The sequence below is a fragment of the Salarias fasciatus genome, chromosome 22 (assembly GCF_902148845.1).
Source record: "Salarias fasciatus chromosome 22, fSalaFa1.1, whole genome shotgun sequence".
Classification (NCBI taxonomy): Eukaryota; Metazoa; Chordata; class Actinopteri; order Blenniiformes; family Blenniidae; genus Salarias; species Salarias fasciatus.
Genome location: NC_043765.1, coordinates 31,249,556 through 31,257,139, shown reverse-complemented (window position 1 = coordinate 31,257,139; position 7,584 = coordinate 31,249,556). Strand labels below are relative to the sequence as shown.

General features: G+C 48.7%; 2 non-coding genes across 2 annotated transcripts; one reads left to right on the top strand and one right to left on the bottom strand.

Moving 5' to 3' along the window:
* Nucleotides 1–5,078: 5,078 nt before the first annotated feature.
* On the bottom strand, nucleotides 5,079–5,152 carry trnai-aau (transfer RNA isoleucine (anticodon AAU)). The gene has a single exon. It is a non-coding gene; the product is annotated as a tRNA-Ile (tRNA).
* A 1,786-nt stretch (nucleotides 5,153–6,938) lies between these two features.
* trnar-ucg (transfer RNA arginine (anticodon UCG)) lies at nucleotides 6,939–7,011 on the top strand. The gene has a single exon. It is a non-coding gene; the product is annotated as a tRNA-Arg (tRNA).
* The last annotated feature ends 573 nt before the right edge of the window (nucleotides 7,012–7,584 follow it).

The window sequence follows — 7,584 nt, the reverse complement described above, 5'->3', positions numbered from 1 at the left end:
CCTGAGTGTTTTGTTTAGGATGGACTCGACTTAAATGAATGTGAACAGCATTCCATGTCTTAAAAGTACATGGGCATGTTGTGTGGGGGCATGGATAACGTTGCCTATGACAGTGCTGTAGTCTAATATGTTTAAGCAGCTCAAGTCTGCTGGATAGACATACAGTACAGTCCTTACACCTCCACATCTCCTCACCTAAAATACATTCACTGTTTTGGAGAGAAATCCAGGTCTGACAGGATGAATTTTACCCAGCAGGCACTTCTGCAGTTGAACGCAGGCACAGGTTAAGTCGGACCGGAGCCTCCTGCAATCAGAAATTGAGAGAACAATCAATTAATGTGAATGGAAGTCAACATGTAATCACTGAAACACCTGGATCTGGATGAGTGGAACAGGTAGCTCAAAGACTAGGGATTGAGCAATCAACATAGATATGATAAATTCACAACTTATACACAACGTATTGTTTTAATTGTGTTAAGGTGCATCTGTCAAGAAAATACATTTGGCTGAAACTGGCACACATCCAAAATAATATGCAAGATCTAATCTCTAGGTGAGGCATCGCTGCAGCCACACTGCAATCCTGCACTGAAAATGTTACTAAGGATTTTAACCACCACCACCACCATCCCCCGAACACACTTCATACCTTTTCCAGAAAAGATGTTGTCACTGATGCAAGCGAATGGAAGACAGATGTAGTGGGACAGCTCACTTGAAGACACAGGACACTTTGGTGACAAACTGCTGTGAGAAAATGAGGGAGATCAATCAATTCTTGTCCATGAAGGTCAAGTTAGCAAGTAACAATTGACAGATATACATCATCCAGTGTGAAAACAAAGATGCTACAAGATGTTAAAAGATTCTTCCATTCAATATTATTATAATTATTATTAACACAAAGCAACATTATCAAAAAACGGACTGCAGTATTGTTAAACAAATGAACAGGCAGAATACTATTCATACAGCCAGGCAACTATCCATGTAATCTATCTTGAGAATAAAAAGATCACTGCAGGGAGAGGAAGTAGACAGCTGCACATCTATATCTGCCATCATAACAAACATAACAACTTTTTGAATATTTAGTTAATTTACTCTTAAAAGTTGAATTGTTGTGAGACACAGTTAATGTGCGTTCAGGCGAGCAATTGCAGTTCCTCCACTTTCACCCATTTCCTCACTCTTTCAAAACTTAGATCCTGTATTCCTTCGATTTAGCGGCTGTAGCTTCACCGCTACGGACTCATACCGTGTCCCACAAGGGTCAAACGCGCTGCAACGGGATAACAGCTGCCAGTACAGAAACGCTACATATGGATAAACTCGCACACAAACGTTTGGCGAATCGTCTGAGGACGGGCTGTCAGCTGCTGCGCTGTACACGTACTGACATGTCTCCACCGTCCGCATGCGTTTGTGATTAGCCTTTTAGCATTAGCACCGAGTGTCTCAAGTCGCTCAAAAGTTAAAATATTTTAACTCTGACTACGGGCAACCTCAGGTGGCTCGTTCTGGGCTACAGGACGCAAGTGCAGAGATCGCTTGTAGTCGCTCATTGCCATTGACTTTGCATTGAAATTGGTCGCCCGCGCCCTGAAGTCGCGTCCGGTGTGAACACGGCATAAAATACACCAACCTGCAACCAAACAACCTGCACACAGTTCCGCTGCAACGCGCACTAACCAGAAATATTTATGCATATTATTTCGTTTGCATTTAGATGGTTAATAATGACGTCTTACAACGTACCTTTTCCATGTGCGCGGTCAGTTCCTCTTCCCAGGTGTCACTGCGAACTGTCGCAACAGCAAAGTCTCGCGGATCATCGCGATATTCACGTTGCTTTCACTGCCTAGTTGTACAAACGCAATTTCTTCACATAACTGTAATGTGAATTAATTTAATAAATGTTTAGTTGCTTGACTTCATGTAAAGCCAACATGATTTTATAATGTTCATGATGGAAACATTAAATTATAGATTAGATGAAACATGTTACAATTGAATTAATGTAACAGCCTACCAGTTTGCTTATTTTGAGTGTACAGCGCCTCATGATTTTTTGCTCCATATTGGTCTGGACTGTCCTGCCACTCCTCCATTCACCCGTGGAAGGAATCCTACAGTGTACGGCGGCGGAGCTTCTCCGGCTCCGCTGTCACCGGTCCGGATCTCCTCCAGCAGCTCTGAACCACCATCCGGACATCTGCTTCCAGCCTCGCCCAAGACACGTCCATCATGGCTCTCGGCAGGGCTTTCTTTTCGGCGCCTCCAAGGGAATTACTTCGATCCGGTCCTCCACTCGCCGTCCGCCCAGAAACACCGGCAGGACTGTCAACCACAGCGTGCTAGCCCGCCTGGCTAGGTCGGCTAAAGCTCCAGCTGACGCTCCCCGCTCCAGTGACAATAGCAACATCAACGTCGGTCTGCTGAACATCCGCTCTCTCTCACGAGCAAAGGTCAACTCATCCAAGATCTCCTGACGGACCGTAAGCTTGACTTTCTCTGTTCAAATGAGACGTGGCAACTTCCTGGTGACTTCTCCCAGCTGAACGGTGCTACTCCGCTGGGGCTTGTTTACATTAGCAAACCTCGCGGCTCGGGTCACGGAGGCGATCTCACGATACTACACCGCGAGAGGTGGAAGGTCCTCCCAGTTTCTCTGCCTGCTCTCTCATCTCTGGAATGCCTGGCCTGTCAGATCTCCGGCCCCACTCCCACCATCATTGCCACCGTCTACCGTCCCCCCAAGCCTCACTCCGATTTTTTAAATGAATTTTCGGCCCTTCTCACCCACTTATCCACTCTCTCTCCGAATGTAATTCTGCTGGGAGATTTCAACATACACATGGACAATCCTGCTCTCCCCCTTACCAAGGACTTCTCCTCATCACTCGACAGTTTTGGCTTCCTTCAGTTTGCAGATTTCCCCACCCACATCAAAGGACACAGCCTGGACTTAATCTGCTGCTCCGGTCTCACCCCGTCTGACTGGACTGCTTCATATTACGACCATTTCCTCCTCTCATTAATGTCTCCCTCCGTCTGTCCATCTCTAAGGCCCCCCGTGTCATTTCATTCCGTAATATAAAGGAAATTAGCATGGACTCCCTCTCCTCCTGCATCTCCACCCTGACTTTTGACTCCTCCACCCCCGATGACCTTGTCTCTCTGGACAATCATGGACTCTCTCACATCCTCAACTCACTCGCTCCTGTAAAATCTGGCTCTGTTTTCTTTACCCGGTCCTGCTCCCTGGTTCACTCCTGATCTCCGTATCATGAAACCCAAAAAATCGTCAGCTTGAAACACTCTTTCGTAAATCTGGACTCAACATCCACAAAGACAAGTATACTGCTCATTTATCTCTTTATAAGGACTCCATATCTCACGCGAAATCACAATATTACACCGGTCTCATCTGCTCTAATGCTGGCAGCAGTAAGACACTCTTTTCTCTTTTCAACAGCATCATCCAGCCCCCAGACTCTCTACCCCCCATCTGTACTCTGCAGAGTCCTGTAACTCTCTCCTCCAGTTCTTCAACAACAAGGTCTTGAGAATCCACCAACACCTCAGCTCCTCTACCTCCCCTCTCCCCTCCTCTGAACCTCTCCCGCCATCTCATCTACTTTCCAACTTTGACCTCCCTCCTCCCTCTGACATCTCCAATCTCATCACCAAGTCCAAGCCCTCGACCTGTCAGCTGGACCCCCTCCCCACAGTCCTGGTCAGATCCTGCCTCCCCTCTCTGCTCCCCCTCATATCAGCCATCATTCACTCCTCGCTGTCGTCTGGAACTGTTCCCGCTCTTTTTAAATCTGCAGCTGTCAGCCCCATCCTGAAGAAACCTGGTTCAGATCCCAACAACTTCAATAAGCTCCGCCCCATTTCTCACCTTCCCTTCATCTCCAGAATCCTAGAGAAAATTGTTGCCTCTCAACTCCACTCCCATCTCACCCACAACAGCCTTGATGAGCAGTTCCAGTCCGGTTTCCGTCCCGCCACAGCACTGAAACAGCAGTAATAAAGATCACTGATGACCTTCTCATGGCAGCTGACTCCGGTCTCATCTCCATCCTCATCCTCCTCCATCTGAGGCGGCCTTCCTCACCGTCTCTCACTCCATCCTGCTCAATAGACTCTCCTCCATCAGCATCACTCACTCCCCCCTTCTCTGGTTTCTCTCCTCCCTCACTGGAGCTCTCAGTTCATCCAGCTCAAGTCCTTCACCTCTCAGCCCTCCCTGTCACTTCTGGTGTGCCCCAGGGCTCTGTCCGGGGGCCCCTCCTCTTCATCATATACCTCCTTCCCCTCGGCAACATTTTCTGGAAATATGGCATTAATTTTCACTGCTACACGGAGACACCCAGCTCTCTCTCTCCAGTAAACCTGACTCCACTCTCCCTCCCTCCTCCCTCACCCTCTGTATCTCTGAAATCAAATCTTTTAAAAAAATTCCTGGATCCTCGGTGCTTCAAGAATGAAACTCACCAGGATACGGAGTCATTCAGGAGCTGCTTCACCTCCGGTTGGATCCAGACCGGGTCTGCGCTGCTCCGCAAGTTTCTCCCGAACTTCTGCTGCAGACCATAGCACCAGGAGGCCCTGGTCTCCTCCTCAGACCACCGCTTATTCTTAAAATCCATTTCTTGGCTGAATTAAACTAAATTAAATGCTGCCCCATCGCAGCTTTCTGATAAAAAAAAAAAAGGCGTCTCTGTGTTTTGCCAGGGGAGACGTAGCCCCGCCCCCCAGGGCCTGACGTAGTCGACACATGGCCGGGGCCTGATCTGGGGCTGATTTGGCCCAGGAACCAGTTTGGTGGAAAAGGGGTAGAGGGGTCTTGCATCAATTTTGCACTATTATATTAAAACTATGCAGAGTTTGAATGTTGTAAAGAAATTTCATTGTCATGTTTATCATGACATTTAGAGGTTGGATTGATTAAAAGCCACCAGATGTGATCCTGAACTTATTTGGAATCACTTTCCTTACAACAACACACCTCCTGCTGAAGTTGCAGACACAGCTGTGTTCCCCACATTCACCATTGAGTCCTGTGGCCAGTATGGGGGTTGAATCCATGACTTTGGCGCTATTAGCACCACGCTCTGACCAGCTGAGCTAACTGGCCTGCTTCAGGCAAAATGGAGACAAGGGTAGTTACAGATAACTGACCGGATATTCAGATCAACCAGTGTGAGATTTGGCTGCATTGGCAGCAGCCTCTTCATTGATATGAATTATCCATCAGTTCCGAGGTGACTCGTTTGCAGAGTCCTGGATCGGGTATCTTGAGAAGTTCAGCTGTGCAGGTGAAGCCTTCTTCAATGACTTTCCTCCTGAAGGTCAACCTCCTGACATCTGGAAATACTCCTCAGTCTGCTTTTCCCTCGCTGGACACATTCTTCTTCTTTCACTACAATGAATGTTGACCTGAACCCCCAAAACCAGCTGAGGCAGGTGACAGTGGAGGAGGGGGTGCAGAAGGGGAGACCTTGAGGTAGAGTTGTGTGTCGTCAGCGTAGCAATGGAAATTAATTCCATGCTTGCTGACGACACACCCGAGGGGAAGCATGTAGATGGTGAAGAGGGTGGGGCCGAGCACGGAGCCCTGGGGGACCCCACTGCCACCATGGCCAGTTGTTCGGGCCTTATCCAAATATGAACACCCGGGGGGGCAGGCTTCGTTGAACACAGAGTAGACCCCAGGCTGTTGCCATGTCTCACAACATCCCCTTTTCGATGATGTGGTCATGGATGAGTCCGGCTTTGTTAGACAGTGACTGCACGTTTAGCTGTTCAAGAGTGATGTGTTTGTTGAAGTCCAGTTTGTTTATTGGGCGCAGGACACTGTAATCCACTCCAGGTTTTCTGACGCTCCGGCTCACAGCGCTATCAGACCTCAGTGGCCGTGCTCCGATGACGGAGCTGTTGTGCGACGGGACGCGCTGCAGACCACAGTGACGGTGTGGAGCTCTCGCTGCCGTGATTCAGGAAAGAAAACCAGCGGCCTGATCCCCGGTGGATGTGACAAGGTCTGCGCGGTAGATCCACGAGCGATGACTGTGATGGTGTGCCGTCCGGTTGCACCCACGTCTGCGCTAAGATGTCTGCAGGCATGTTGAGGGAGCTAGCACCGGTGTTAGTTGTTGTTAGTCAGGTATCCGGTGCGCCGCGCCTGAAGATGGATAAACCAGACAGAAAGAGGATCCACAGCTTCCACAAGAATGGTGGAGGATGAGTGGTGGTCTCAGGAGTGGCGGCTGACTGCAGCGTTAGCTTTGGTTTCCCAGACCAGGGGCCATTAGGCTTTCTAGCCTCTGTGTGGAGATGGCTTCTGGGGATCACACGGTGAGAGGAGACTGACCAGGCACTGTCCCACTGCTGTACACCTGATGATGGATTCCATCTTCAGGCAGGACTCCAGAGATAGGGGAGAGGCTGCTCTGGCTGTACTGGATCATCCAGGTAAGCCTGGGGAAAAGGGGCCTCGACAACTCTTCAATGTAGAAAATGAGAGTGTTAAAAGTACTGTAGTATTTAGCAGAAGACGACAGTGGAAACAGATCATAGGTTGGGTGGATTTGCTCGAGACAATTTAGAGCAGAAGCAGAACCACTGACCACAATCACTGCACACAAGACCACGTGGCCTAATGAACAAAGTTTGCAAAGTCCAGAGTTTTCACTTTCTGAGCTTTAAGTCTCTGGATGTCCTGTGGGAAACCGTCTTCCTGTGCCAGTTTAAGGACAAACATTTCTGCTTCTCTTCTTTCTTCAAGGTTAGTTGTTTTGTTTGACCTTTGTTGAAACTGTGGAGTTCAAGTCATGTGATTTCCCCAAGGTTTGGTGTTAAACAGCTTCCTGGCAGCATGAAGCTGTGGGGCAGATGACCTAGTGGGGCAGATAACTGAGTGGGACCACGTGGCCTAATGGACAAGGCGTCTGACTTCGGATCAGAAGACTGAGGGTTCGAGTCCCTTCGTGGTTAGGAGTGTCTCAGACACCATCTTGTTGTTGCTGTGTGTTTACTGATCCATCTGTTCTTTCACAAGGTGTTGTCTCTGCTCACCTGTGAATGTTGGAGTTGCTTGTGTTTGGAAAGCAGCTCCAATATGATCTGTCAGTGAGCTTCTCTTCAGTCCTGGAGGAAATCCCTGCATTCCTGTGGCGTCCTCCACTCCGTCCTGATGGTGGGAGACACTGGTCCAGTTTACATGTTGTTTTTCCAATCCGATTGAAAACGATCATGTTAAACACATGTGTATACATGGACGGTATACACAGCGATCAGCGATCAATCCTCGTTCACCAGGACCCTGGATGAAGCGGATCATGCTGCGTTCTGTGACATGAGCACAAAGTCTCTCGTGGAACTTCCAGGTCTTCCTCTCTGCAGCAGCAGTCCTCAGCGTCGAGCAGAGAGTTTTTATCTGCTGGATCTGCTCAAAAAATGTTCCAACACCTCCATGAGACGCTGCTCAAGGAGTGAGCGTTCCGCCCAGCAGCACATCACGGTGTAAATCACCGGAGCTCTGCTGCACCTGCTGATGTTTCGAATTAA